This window comes from Gopherus evgoodei, chromosome 1, assembly GCF_007399415.2.
Source record: "Gopherus evgoodei ecotype Sinaloan lineage chromosome 1, rGopEvg1_v1.p, whole genome shotgun sequence".
In the NCBI taxonomy this organism is placed as follows: domain Eukaryota; kingdom Metazoa; phylum Chordata; order Testudines; family Testudinidae; genus Gopherus; species Gopherus evgoodei.
In genome coordinates, this window is record NC_044322.1 from 209,649,102 (window position 1) to 209,663,095 (window position 13,994).

Below are 13,994 nucleotides of genomic sequence, written 5' to 3' on the forward strand. Positions count from 1 at the left end.
ACTGGGATGTGGTACAGCCCTGTATGCAAACAGCAACTGCTGCAACACTAGGCCAATTATTGGAGTGTTTGTTGATGAATTTACGTATCATGGCCCCCAAAGTTCCATTAAATCTTTCGACCAGGCCATTGGTTTGATGGCGGTATGGGGTGGCAACCAAGTGATTCACCCCATGAGTTTCCCACAGTTTTTGCATGGTCCCTGCCAGGAAATTAGATCCTGAATCAGTAAGGATGTCGGAGGGCCAACCTACCCTGGCAAAAATGTCTGTTAGGGCCAGGCACACAGTGTTAGCCCTGGTGTTGCCTAGAGCTACTGCTTCCGGCCATCGGGTAGCAAAGTCCACTAAAGTCAGTACGTACTGCTTTCCTCTGGGTGTCTTTTTTGGGAAAGGACCCAGAATATCCACAGCTACTCACTGAAATGGGACCTCAATTATGGGGAGTGGCTGGAGAGGGGCCTTGACCTGGTCTTGGGGTTTTCCCACTCTTTGGCATACCTCACAAGACCGGACATACTTGGCAACATCCTTGCCCATCCCCTCCCAGTGGAAGGACTTCCCCCACCGGTCCTTGGTTCTGTTCACCCCAGCATGGCCACTGGGATGATCATGGGCTAAGCTTAAGAATTTCCCCCGGTACTTAGTTGGAACCACCAACTGTTTTTGCGGCTGCCATTCTTCCCGGTGTCCACCAGAAAGAATCTCCTTGTATAAAAGTCCATGGTCTATAACAAACCGGGATCGGTGAGAAGAGCTGAGAGGCGGTGGGGTGCTCCGTGCCGCCGCCCAAGCTTTTTGAAAGCTGTCATCTGCTTCCTGCTCAGTCTGTAACTGTTCCCTTGAGGCTGGGGTCACCAGTTCTTCCTCAGATTGTGGACTTGGGCTTGGTCCCTCTGGGAGCGATGTAAGTGATGGGGTTGTTTCCGTTGCTGGTGAACCGCTCTCCGCTGGTGCACCTGAGGGTATTTCAGGCTCTGGCTGAGCCTTTTGGGTATGGCTGTCTGTTGCTTCTGCCAGTTCTGGCTCGCTGGCACCCTCTGGCATTGAGTTTGAAGATGTGGTTGTAATTGCTGGTGCTGGTTGCTGTTCCAGTTCCGGGCCTGGGACTGGAGGTGCTGTGGTTGTTTCGGTGGTTGGCATGGAATCCAGGTCCACTACCTCTGTCTGGGTCTCTGGTAACCCAGACGGGGCGTCTGTGGACAGCTCAGGAACAGGAATGGGTCTGGAAGCTTGCCTGGTTTGGCTGCGTGTAACCATTCCCACTCTCTTGGCCCGCTTCACCTGGTTGGCCAAGTCTTCCCCCAGTAGCATGGGGATGGAATAATTGTCATAGACTGCAAAAGTCCACATTCCTGACCAGCCTTTGTATTGGACAGGCAGTTTAGCTGTAGGCAAGTCTACAGCTTGTGACATGAAGGTGTAAATTGTCACTTGGTCCTTTGGGTTGACGAATTTGGGGTCAACGAAGGATTGGTGGATAGCTGACACTTGTGCCCCCGTGTCTCTCCACGCGGTAACCTTCTTTCCGCCCACTCTCAAAATTTCCCTTCACTCCAAGGGTATTTGAGAGGCATCTGGGCCTAGGGATCTTTTGGGTGATGGTGGTGTAATGACTTGCACCCGATTGGGGTTCTTTGGGCAGTTGGCCTTTATACGTCCCAGTTCATTACACTTAAAGCATCTTCCAGCTGACTGGTCACTGGGTCGAGGTGAGTTACTGGAGACTGGTGAGGTGGAAGAATAGGGTGTCTGTGGCTTTCCTTGGGTTGGAGGTGGGGTCTTTGGTTGCCCTCGGTTGTAGCGTTTATTGTCGGTGTGCCCTCTGGGGTATTCGTTCCCCTTGACAGTAGCTTTCTTGCTTTCTGACACTTCCATCCATCTGGCTCCAGTCTCCCCCGCCTCGATGAGATTTTTGGGTTTTCCATCTTGTATGTACCATGTTATGTCCTCAGGAACACCATCCAAGAACTGCTCCATTTGTATGAGGAGGTGCAGTTCATCCATGGATTTAACATTGGTTCCTGATATCCAGGCCTCATAATTCTTTCCAACGTAGTAGGCGTGTTTGGGAAATGACACATCTGGTTTCCACTTTTGGGTTCTGAAATGCCGACGGGCATGATCCGGGGTTATCCCCATTCTTAATCTGGCCTTGTTTTGAAACAGTGTATAATCGTTCATTCGGTCCTTTGGCATTTCAGCCGCCACCTTTGCTAAAGGTCCACTGAGCTGTGGCCTCAGTTCTACCATGTACTGGTCTTCAGGGATGCTGTACCCAAGATAGGCTCTTTCTAAATTTTCTAAGAAGGCCTCGGTGTCATCACTTGTAGGTGGGAAATTTCCTGTGCTGTGGAACAATCATTGGCGCAGGGTTGTTAGGATTGGCTGTGTTTTGTTGCTTAGCCTTTTCTAATTCCATGGCCTGTCGGTGGGTCTCCCTCTGGAGTTCTATCTGTCTTCTGTGGGCCACCTCTTCTTCTTCTTGCTTCCTTCTGTGGGCTGCCTCTTTGGCTGCTTGTTCTCTTTTGTAGGCTGCCAGTTTGATGTTTTCTTCCCTTTCTTTCAGTTCCACCTCTTTTTCTCTTTTTTCCAGTTGTCGCCTGTGGTCTGCTTCTTTGATTTGTTCTTCTGCCTTCCTTTTTTCCTTGGAAGTCATGGGTCCTGTATTCTTACATTGGGGTGCCCTCTGGTGTTTATTGTCTGAACTGCAGGCTCTCTGTTGTCCCCTGGGGTTTGCCTAGCAACAGTGCCTTTTTTCTTTTTTTTTCTCTAGCTAATCTTTTAAATATAAAGTAAACTAGAAAAACCACTTTATTTGCATGTGTATTGTCCTGGGTACTTGACTCTCAATCAGAGTGCTATTGTCTACCAAAAGACCCTTTGTCAATCCTTAATGGTTCCTTGCTTAATATGCAAGCTATTGCCAGGAGAGAACAGAAAAAAAATTTCTCTCTGATTCCTTTTAAAACCAAACCCTCTCTGCTTAAAAGCCCCTAGCAGAGAAAAGAAAAATATAATATTCCTACTGGCTTCTGGATTCTATCTATCCCAACGCTGCACACCATGTCATAACATTTCTTCCCAGATCTGGACCTTAGCGTCCAAAATATGGGTGTTAGCATGAAAACCTCCAAGCTTAGTTACCAGCTTGGACCTGGTATCGCTGCCACCAGCTAGGAATTATACAGTGCCTAGCTCACTGCGGTCTCCCCAAAACCTTCCCTGGGGGACCCCCAGACTCAGATGCCTTGAGTCTTACAACAAAGGGAAATAACCCCCTCCCCTTGGTTCCTTGTTACTTCCTCCCAGGCTCTCCTCCCTGGACGATCCTAGGAGATTCCCTGCTTCAGTCCTGGAAACACAAGTACCGAGAGATCTAATCTCTCTTCCCCCTCACCCAGAGGGTATGCAAAGTCAGGCTTAGTAAATTTAACACAAAGAAATTTTCCCCCTGACTTCTTCCTCCCACCAATTCCCTGGTGAGCTGCAGACTCAATTCCCTGGAGTCCCCACTAAAGAAAAACTCCAACAGGTCTTAAAAAGAAAGCTTTATATAAAAAGAAAGAAAAAGACATTAAAAATAGTCTCTGTATTAAGGTGACAATATACAGAGTCAATTACTTAAGGAAAAAAGTGAATAAATAGCCTTATTCCAAAAGAATACAATTTAACACATTCCAGCAACTACACACATGTAAATACAAAAGAAAACAATATAAACCTATTGTCTTACTATCCTTGTACTTACAACTTGGAAACAGAAGATTAGAAAGCCAGGAGATAGAAAGATCACTCTCAGAGATGAGAAAAGGAACAGACCAAGAGCAAAGGACTCACACCCAAAACTTCCCTCCACCCAGATTTGAAAAAGTCTTGTTTCCTGATTGGTTCTCTGGTTAGGTGTTTCAGATTACTGTTTGTTAACACTTTTATAGGTGAAAGAGACATTAACCCTTAGCTATCTGTTTATGACAATAGGTAAGCTGATGATTCAAGTGTTTTCTTTAGGCGAGACAATAGGAGCTGATCACTCTTGGCTATGGGTGGTGTTTTCTTCCAGGGAGCTCACAATGCAACCAGGCTGCCTCAGTATTTTGGATATCAATCAAGGATTTATTACTAGAATTGGTCTGATAATTGCTGAGCTGGGTGTGCGCAGACATAGGTTTATTAGCATCTGGAGCAGAGATTCCCATGATACAGTGCTTCTCTGCTTTTTCTGGTCCTAGAGTTCATTGCGGTTCTCTGTTCTTCATTCTGTATGCAAATTGAGATGTCTTCCTGTCCAATCTTTCATGCAGTGACGCTAGGGGAGTTGTCTCTGCTCTCCATTCTGTATGCTAATGGAGATGTCTTAATCTTGTCACCCTTGTCAGGAGGGGTCTAGGTGTGTCTCCCAACACCCTTCACTGCTCTCTGCAAGTTTTTTTCTCTGATGGGTTTTGGTTTAAGCAGAGGCTGGGGGGGTGGGGGTAGGGAGGTGCCTTTTATGAGTCAGGCTGGATACTGCACCCTGGTTCCCCAAGAACACAGAGGTGTCTGGTATCAACCCTTCCTTGACTCCCTGCTCACCCTCAGCTGTGAGAGATCTTCCAAACTGGTCATCTCCTGTGGAAAGTGAGGAGCAGGAATGATTATCAGGCTCCCACTACAGTGCTGGCTCTTCCCAAGTGCCCAAGAGCCATATGCTCAGTGTACAGCAGGGTCTGGGATGAGTGATTTACCCTGCCCCTGAGGCTACTCACCATTTTGGGGATCTTGAGGCTTCTGTGTGCTTGCCTGGGGTTAGCCACTTAGTGTCAGGTATGTGGGTACTGGCTATCTTTTAAAGCACTGAAACAGTGTTGTGTGTGTTGCAAACAATACTACTTCTGTAAAAAGTTGCATTTAAACTTCACAGAGATGACCTTGGGAGGCCAGCCCTTATTGGCGGCAGAATGGTTGCGAAGAATTAGAAAGCCTCCAAGAAGAACTAAGGTGGACTTTATGCATGAGGTTATGATGCACTCCACCACTGAGAAAAAGGAATTGAAGGAGTGGCGGGACAGCGAGATGACACACCAGAAATAAGCCACGGAGCGGCTCTTAACAGTTATGGAGCGCCAAGCGGACACACTCCAGGCGATACTAGCTCTTCAAACCAAGCAGCTCTGCGGCTGCCCTCCCCTGCAGCTGCTGTCACAAAACTCTTTCTGATGCGCCCCCCACCACACACACACACTGCCAATATACTCTTATCAACCTCTGGGCTCCACTCTGTACCCGCAGCATCCCACTCTTCCCTCCTCACAGTTCAGCAGTGTGTACTCCAAATACCCACTGCACTCAACACCCATCCCTCTGAATTTGGCCCTGCTGAAGTATAGCACCCGCTGGAGAAGGATATGATCCCTGGACATACACAATCTGTAGCTGTCAACCCAGACATTAAGGGAAATGTACTAGCATTAAATGCAATTAATTACTGTATTAAGCTAGCAAGGGGAGGTACCATCAATGCAGAGATTAAAGAACAGGTGAGAGAAGGTTTTAGCACAAATGACAAGCGGGAGGCACTAGAGGATATGAGCTAGTCCCCATACAAAGTTATTAAACTTTTTCTCTCCTTTCCCTATTATTTCTATTTTTATCTTCTTTTCAGAAAGTCTGTTTCCTATCTGTCTCTTGTCTTGTCTTTTCATTTGTCTCTTGATGCATTGCTCTTCTGGTCCTGATCCGTTTGCCCTTTTTTAATAATTGCAAAGCATCTTAGTTAAATACTTGAATATTTTATTGTAAATAATAAAATGACCCGAGGGTTTGTTTGGTTTTTCCCTATTTGTGTTTTGAGTCTAGGAAATTCAAACCTTTGAAGACTCTAGGTGGGACACAGGGACTCAAGTCGGATGGGACACAGGGATGAATAGGGACTCAAGTCGGATGGGAGTTTGGTAAGGGAATAGGCAGATGCCAGTGATGTACTGGGGAGAAATATCAGTCGCAATGCAGCAATGCACACTCATTGGCTAGCTGCAGTCCTAGTTTTAAGAGTTGGTAACAATGGCAACACTGGAGTGTCACACTGGGAATGACACCACATTTCCATAATTTACTCTCTCTCATGCCCCTGTCATTGTGAGGTCAGGATGAGATAAGAGAAGGCTCAGCAAATGTCAATATTTTTTCTATAATAAAGAAACTTTTTCCATAGATCTCACAGTACATAAGAATCTTGAATCTATACATACAGAAAAAGTGCTACAACAGGAAAATGGAGTCCACCAATAAAATTCATGGGACCCAAGGCAGCTCCAAAAGCCTGCCCTGCAGCCACAGCTGGCAGAGATGCTGACAGTGTGTGTATGTGTTATTTGTCATGTCTTCTTTAATCTGTAAACCCTTTGGGGCAAGGGCGAGACTTGTCTGTGGTTTGTAAAGATATGTACAGTGCTACAGATGGAAATATAACCATAACCCTGTCCGACATCCCTTACTTCTGCGCTATGGAAAGGAGATAAACACCTCCCAGCATTCCTCACTTTCAAACCTCTTTTTTGCTTCCACTTTTTTTACATTTGTATCTATTTTGCTAAGATAATAAGGAGAATGTACTAAGTACAAAGTAATGCACATTGCAAAACATAGTCCCAACTACACATATAAAATGTTGGTGTCTAAATTAGCTGTTACCACTCAAGAAAGAGATCTTGGAGTCATTGTGGATAGTTCTCTGAAAACATCCAGTCAATGTGCAGCGGCAGTCAAAAAAGCGAACACAATACTGGGCATCATTAAGAAAAGGGTAGATAATAAGACAGAAAATATCATATTGCCTCTATATAAATTCATGGTACACTCACATCTTGAATACTACATGCAGATGTGATTGCCCCATCTCAAAAAAGATATATTGGTATTGGAAAAGGTTCAGAAAAGGGCAACAAAAATTATTAGAGGTATGGAACGGCTTCTGTATGAGGAGAGATTAATAAAACTGGGACTTTTCAGCTTGGAAAAGAGATGACTAAGGAACGATATGATAGAGGTCTATAAAATCATGACTGGTGTGGTGAAAGTAAATAAGGAAGTGTTATTTACCCCTTCAAATAACACCAGAACTAGGGGTCACCCAATGAAATTAATAGGCAGCAGATTTAAAACAAACAAAACAAAGTAATTCACATAATGCACAGTCATCCTGTGGAACTCTTTGCCAGAGGATATTGTGAAGGCCAAGATTATAACAGGGTTCAAAAAAGAACTAGATAAATTAACGGAGGATAGGTCCATCCATGACTATTAGCTAGGACAGGCAGGGATGATGTCCCTAGCCTCTGTTTGCCAGAAGCTGGGAATGAGCAACAGGGAAAGGATCACTTGGTGATTATCTGTTCTGTTCATTCCCCCTGGGGAACCTGGTGTAACCCTTCTGCCCCTCTGAGTTGGCAGCAACAAGGGCCGGGTTCAGTATCCAGGGGTTCCGTTTCAGTAACACAATGCATAACCTGCTCGAGCCCCCACCCAGTGACCTGGGACACTCACATACCACACCCCCCTGGGCGCCTCTAGGAGGCAATACTTCCCCTCTCGCAAGCACGGAGTCTGAGTGTAGCAAAATCTTTTTAATAAAGGAAGGAATCAATGCGGCATCCCATTGGAGAAACACCACAAACAGGGTTATAACACAAACCATAAACAAAAACCCACCTCCAAGTACGTTTGGCACTGTCCTTTTTCCCCTTAGGGTTTTAAGTCCAATCACCCCAAAGTCCAACAACCCAAAAGTCTCTGGTCAATGCCACCCCAGAGTTTGAGAGTTTATCTGTAGAGGTCCTCCCCCCAGCCTGGGTAGAAAGGGGCACCTTACGTGGTCCAGGGCCAACTGCCCTGCCTCTCTGTGGGTTCTGCTTCCGCCTTCTCCACGAACTGCTCCGCTTTACCAGCCACTCCACTCTGCTCCTCCAGCTGTCCTCAGAAATTGCTCCACTCCACCAGCTGCTCTGCTCCATGAGCTGCTCCAGTTCTCTCTGCAAACTGCTTGGCTCCGCTCACTCTGTGGGCCGCTCCACCCAGCCCACAGCTACTCTGCTCTGCCAGCCGCTCTGCTGCCACCAGCTGTCCCGTGATCTGCCGTCCTCAAAACTGCTCCACTCCGCCAGCTGCTCTGTTCCACAGTATAGCTTCAGGCTCCCCCACTAGTTAGTACAGTACTCAGTGCTCTCAGCTCAGTAATTTCAGCTCTTTAGTGATTTCAACTCTTAATGATCTCTGCTGTTAGTAGGGGAGCCCCAGTGCTAGTGCACCATTAGCTCAAAGTGAGTTCAGCTCAGTAACCTGTATTTAGATTCTTGAGGGAATAAAAAAATCAACTCTGACATTCCACAGTGGAGAGAGGAGGGGGTGGAACTGGTGCTTCTGGCTCCACAAGGAGACTGCACCACCAGGCACAGATACCTGTCCCCAGCCTCTCTCAATTCACTGTGTTTTGGACCCCATGTCCCTTGTCTAGCAAGTACCACTCAACTGAGGTTGAGTCATTTCTGTCACAAAGCAGTCCCACAGCTCGGCAGCATGGGATGGGGTAGGCGTGCCTATGCAAATACACTCTCTGAAATTCTTTCCACCAGATGTCAGGGTAGAGCTCATCCTGATTCTGTTTACACTGACATTGGCCATTGTCAGTAGACAGGATACTGGGCTGGATGGACCTTTGACCTGACCTAGTATGGCCATTCTTATGTTAAGCAAGTGTCAGGCTTCAGCTGTTCTCTAGCAGAAATCAGGAAAGAATCCCCCTAATTCACAATTGGCTAGTGTAGGGGACTGCGGAAGACTGTGTCATGGCCTAGCTAGGGTATCTCCGCTTTCTCGGCGGCCTTGTGGAAAGCCCCTGCTTGCTAAGTGGCCGGTCATTGTAGGACATGGCATGCCAGTTATAACTTGCTTTTAACTGGTTGAAACCAGTTTGTATGGCCTTAGGCCAAAGGGTGGGCATAGCTTGTGGGAAGTCCCTTTTTGCATATGTATGAGTTGCTTTTATATTGTGTATATATAGCTGTATGCTCCTGGTCCCGCCTTTGGACTCCGACCCAGGCCGAGCTGAGCTTCGGTGCTGGATTCCCCGCCAAAGTGACAGCAATGCCCAGGATCCCCGTTGCAAATGTGTCACTTTACCTTCATTAAAGCCAAATAACTCACAGTGTGTGTGGGCCTCGTTCTTGCAGAGCATCCAAGCACATTACAGCTAGAACTGACCAGATGAAATCAGGGAGGTGGTATGTACACCCATCAGGGCATCAAAACTTGGCCAGAGCTGAAGGCAGGACATCAGCCCAGGTACAGCAATGGTCTGAAGAAGGAAGAGTAAATCCTATGAGCTTAGATGAGTGCTCAGAGTTAAACTGACCATCAAATTTGCGGTCAGGGAGGAATTTTTCTCCAAGTCAGGTTACTGCAGACTTTGGAGGGATTTTGCCTTCATCTGCAGCATTGAGCAGGTTCATCTTCTAGGATCACACAACAGCTTCCTCTCATTGCAGAGGCCTTGAACATTGGCAGCACCTCAGCCCTGCTTGCTTCATGGCTGTGGCTAAGAACAGTTTAGTCGCCTGAAGACTTCAAATTTTGCAGAATAATTGACCCCATTTTGGATTTTATACTGAGGATTTGGTGCAATAAAATTTGTTGGGAAAGATTCCAGTGCGAGGTGTTTTTATATATAGTCATCATTACTGGGCAACACAGAGTCACTGCTTCAGAGACTAAAGTCACAGAGTCTGCAGCCAGAGATGAGATGATATTCACCAGTCAGTGGCTGCTCCCAGAAGAGGCTGGTGAAACTAAGGGCACAAAGGGGGAAATGTTTTAATAAATGGGTGGAGCTGAGGCAGGCCTAGTGCTTGAATACTGGTGGCTGAGCCCCCTTACTACTTTTAGGGGCTATCTCACTTTTGTCTTAGGACCCCTTCCTTCTCACTACCATTTCAAATCAAAGCAAGCCACCTGACATTCATGGCCCCCCTAGGGATGCCAACTTTCTAATAGCACAAAACCAAACACCCTTGCCCAACCCCCTGCCATGCCTCTTCTCTGAGGCCCTGTCCCCACTCATTCCAGCCCCCCTCCCTCCATTGCTCACTCTCCCTGATCTTCACTCACTTTCACTGGGCTGGGGTAGGGATACAGGAGGGGGTGAGGGCTCCAGCTGGGGGTGTGGTCTCCAGGGGGGGTCCAGAAATGAGGGGCTCAGAGTGCTGGATATGGCTCTGGTCTTGGGCAGGGGGTTGGGTTGGGGTGTGGGAGGGGATGAGGGCGCTGGCTGGGGATGCAGGCTCTGGGGTCAGGCTGGAGATTAGGGATTTTGGGTGCAGGAGTGGTCTTCAGGCTGGGGCCAAGAGATTTGGAGTGTGGGTCGGGGCTCAGGGCTGGGTTAGGGGCTTGGGGTGTGGGAGGGAGTGTGGAGTGTTGGCTCTAGGAGGAAGTTTGGGTGCAGGAGAGGGTTCCGACCTGAGGCAGAGGGTTTGGGGTGCAGGGTCTGGGAAGGAGTTAGGGTGCGGAAGGGGGTTTTGACTTGCGGCAGAGAGTTTGGAGTGCGAGTTCTGGGCAGGTGGTGCTTACCTCAGGTGGCTCCCGGTTGGTGGTGCAGCAGGGCTAAGGCAGCCTCTCTGCCTGCCCTGGCTCTGTGCTGCTGCTGGAAGTGGCCGGCATGTCTGGCTCCTAGGAAGCGGTGCAGCCAGGCGGCTCTGTGCAGTGCATGCTGCCTGTACCTGCAGGGTCCACCCTCGCAGTTCCCGTTGGTCGCAGTTCCTGGCCAATGGAAGCTGTGGAGCAGGTGCTAGGAGCAGCATATGGAGTTTCCCTAATTGCACCTGCACCTAGGGGCCGCAGGGACATGCCATTAGCTTCTGGGGAGCTGTGCGGAGCCAGGGCAGGTGTAGAGCCTGCCTTAGCCCCGCTGCACCACCAACTGGACTTTTAATGACCCAGTCAGCAGTGCTGATCTGAGCTGCCAGGGTCCCTTTTCAACCAGGTGTTTTGGTCAAAAATCAGATGCCTGGCAACCCTGGGCCCCCCTATTTTTTTCCCCCATGATTTGAGCATGGTACAGGCTGACACCATGGGGAAATGAGGGACACATGAACTTTTGAGCTCTCCTGAGAGGTGTCATGAAGGATTTGGTGTGAATCCCTCAAAGAGGCTGACAAACTGGCAGAGAGGAACCAGTCCACAAGAGCTTGAGGGGCTGGCAGAGAAGGAGGAGGCAGACCACAGGGTCAGGGCGCAGGGACAGACCTGGGCAAAGTGGGGACCAGTGAGACCACAGCTAATCTTAGCTCCAGGCCAGGTCTATAACGGTAAAGCAAGGATAGAGGGGGAGAGGTGCAGAGTGGATCAGGCATGGGTCACTCACCAGAGACTGTCCAGGTTATGACATGGGCCACTGTGGCAAATTCACAAAGTAAAGCCCTTAACAAACCATCTGCCAAACAGAACTATTTCCAGCTGATGCACATGAAAGGGAATCTGGTGCCAGGACTCTGGGACAAAGTTGTTGAGAGATCCTTGGAACATGCGAACTGGATCCAGCTGGAATAATGTTGCCCCTCCAATTTATGGATCCTGCAAGGACAGGCTCCCTGACTTCAAGTATTAGGGCATGTCTACATTGCAATTAAACACCTGCGACTGGCCCGTGCCAGCTGATTTGGGTTTGGGGGGCTTGGACTCCAGGGCTCTTTAACTGAACTGTAGATGTTCAGTCTCAGGCTGGAGCCTGGGCTCTAGATCCTCACCCCTCGCAGGGTGACAAGAATGCAAACTATAGGATAGTTAACCTCAGTGTTTCTTTCTTAGTGTCAGGGTATTACTCCTGTCCTGCTTCATCTGGAACCACACACCTTTATAAGTGGCAAAGAGTTCTGTAGCACCTTATAGACTAACAAATGTATTGGAGCATGAGTTTTCATGGGTGAATACCCACTTCATCGGATGCATGTAGTGGAAATTTCCAGAGGCAGGTATAAATATGCAAGCAACAATCAGGCTAGAGATAACGAGATCAGTTCAGTCAGGGAAGATGAGGCCCTGTTCTAGTTGTTGAGGTGTGAACGCCAAGGGAGGAGAAACTGCTTTTGTAGCTGGCTAGCCATTCACAGTCTTTCTTTAATCCTGAGCTAACACAGGAACAAATCAACATACCCTTAGAGCCCTGACCGGCATTATTCTATCTATTACCCAAGATCCACAAACCCAGAAATCCTGGACACTCCATCATCTCTGGCATTGGCATTCTCACTGAAGGACTGTCCAGATATGTGGACTCTCTACTCAGACCCTATGCCACCAGCATTCCCAGCTATCTCCATGAAGCCACTGATTTCCTGAGAAAACTACAATGCACTAGTGACCTTCCAGAAAACACCATCCTGGTGGTAAGCCATGCAGTTTGGCTGAAGCAAAGGAGGAAAGGGGGGAGTTAAATGTGTAGACAGCAGAAAGGTTGGTGGGAGTGGCACCACTGGAGTTGCTTCCACTCACATGAGACCTGAAATTGACTCTCAGTGAAAAATTTTGTGATCTATTTGTAACTGTTGTGAGGCAAGCACAAGTCTGATCCTGCTTCCTCTTTTGCCATTCATGCCTCAGAAGGCGTGATAACTCTCCCAGCAAGCGTGTACATAACCCTCTGTCGTTCCCATTCTCTGTCCAGCATGTGCAAACCTGCCAGGGCCAAAATGCACAGAGGGATTCAGGTTTGGTCTGCACTACAAAGGTTGGTTTAATTATATTGCTCAGGGCTGTGAAAAATTTCACACCCTGTGCAATGTAATTAAGATGACCTAGGTCCTGGTATAGATACTGCTTGGTTCATGGAAGCATTCTTTCTTTGACCCCTCTCTCAGAGAGGTGGATTTACTACAGTGATGGAAGAACCCCTTCATTGCTGTAGCGAATATCTACTCTGTACTATATAAAAACATAAGAACGGCAATACTAGATCAGACCAAAGGTCCATCCAGCCCAGTATCCTGTCTGACAACAGTGACCAATGCCAGGTGCCCCAGAGGAAGAGAACCTAACAGGTAATGATCAAGTGATCTCTCTCCTGCCATCCATCTCCACCATCTGACAAACAGAGGCTAGGGACACCATTCCTTACCCATCCTTGCTAATAGCCATTAATGGACTTAACCTCCATGAATTTATCTAGTTCTCTTTTAAACGCTGTTATAGTCCTAGCCTTCACAACCTTCTCAGGCAAGAAGTTCCACAGGTTGACTGTGTGCTATGTGAAGAACTTCCTTTTATTTGTTTTAAACCTGCTGCCCATAAATTTCATTTCGTGGCCCCTAGTTCTTATATTATGGAACAAGTAAATAACTTTTCCTTGTTCACTTTCTCCACACCACTCATGATTTTACACACCTCAATCATATCCCCCCTTAGTCTCCTCTTTTCCAAGCTGAAAAGTCCTAGCCTCTTTAATCTCGTCATATATAGGACCCGCTCCAAACCCCTAATCATTTTAGTTGCCTTTCTCTGAACTGTTTCTAGTACCAGTATATCTTTTTTGAGGTGAGCAGACCATATCTGTAAGCAGTATTCAAGATGTGGGCATACCATCGATTTACATAGATTCATAGATTCTAGGGTCAGAAGGGACCAATGTGATCATAAGTGCAATAAGATATTCTCCATCTTATTCTTTGTGTCTTTTTTAATGATTCCTAACATCCTGTTTGCTTTTTTGACTGCCGCTACACACTGCATGGACGTCTTCAGAGAACTATCCAGGATGAATCCAAGATCTCTTTCCTGATTAGTTGTAGCTAAATTAGCCCCCATTATATTGTATGTATAGTTGGGGTTATTTTTTCCAATGTGCATTACTTTACATTTATCCACATTAAATTTCATTTGCCATTTTGTTGCCCAATCTCCTAGTTTTGTGAGATCTTTTTGAAGTTCTTCACAGTCCGCTTTGGTCTTAACTATCTTGAGCAGTTTAGTAGCA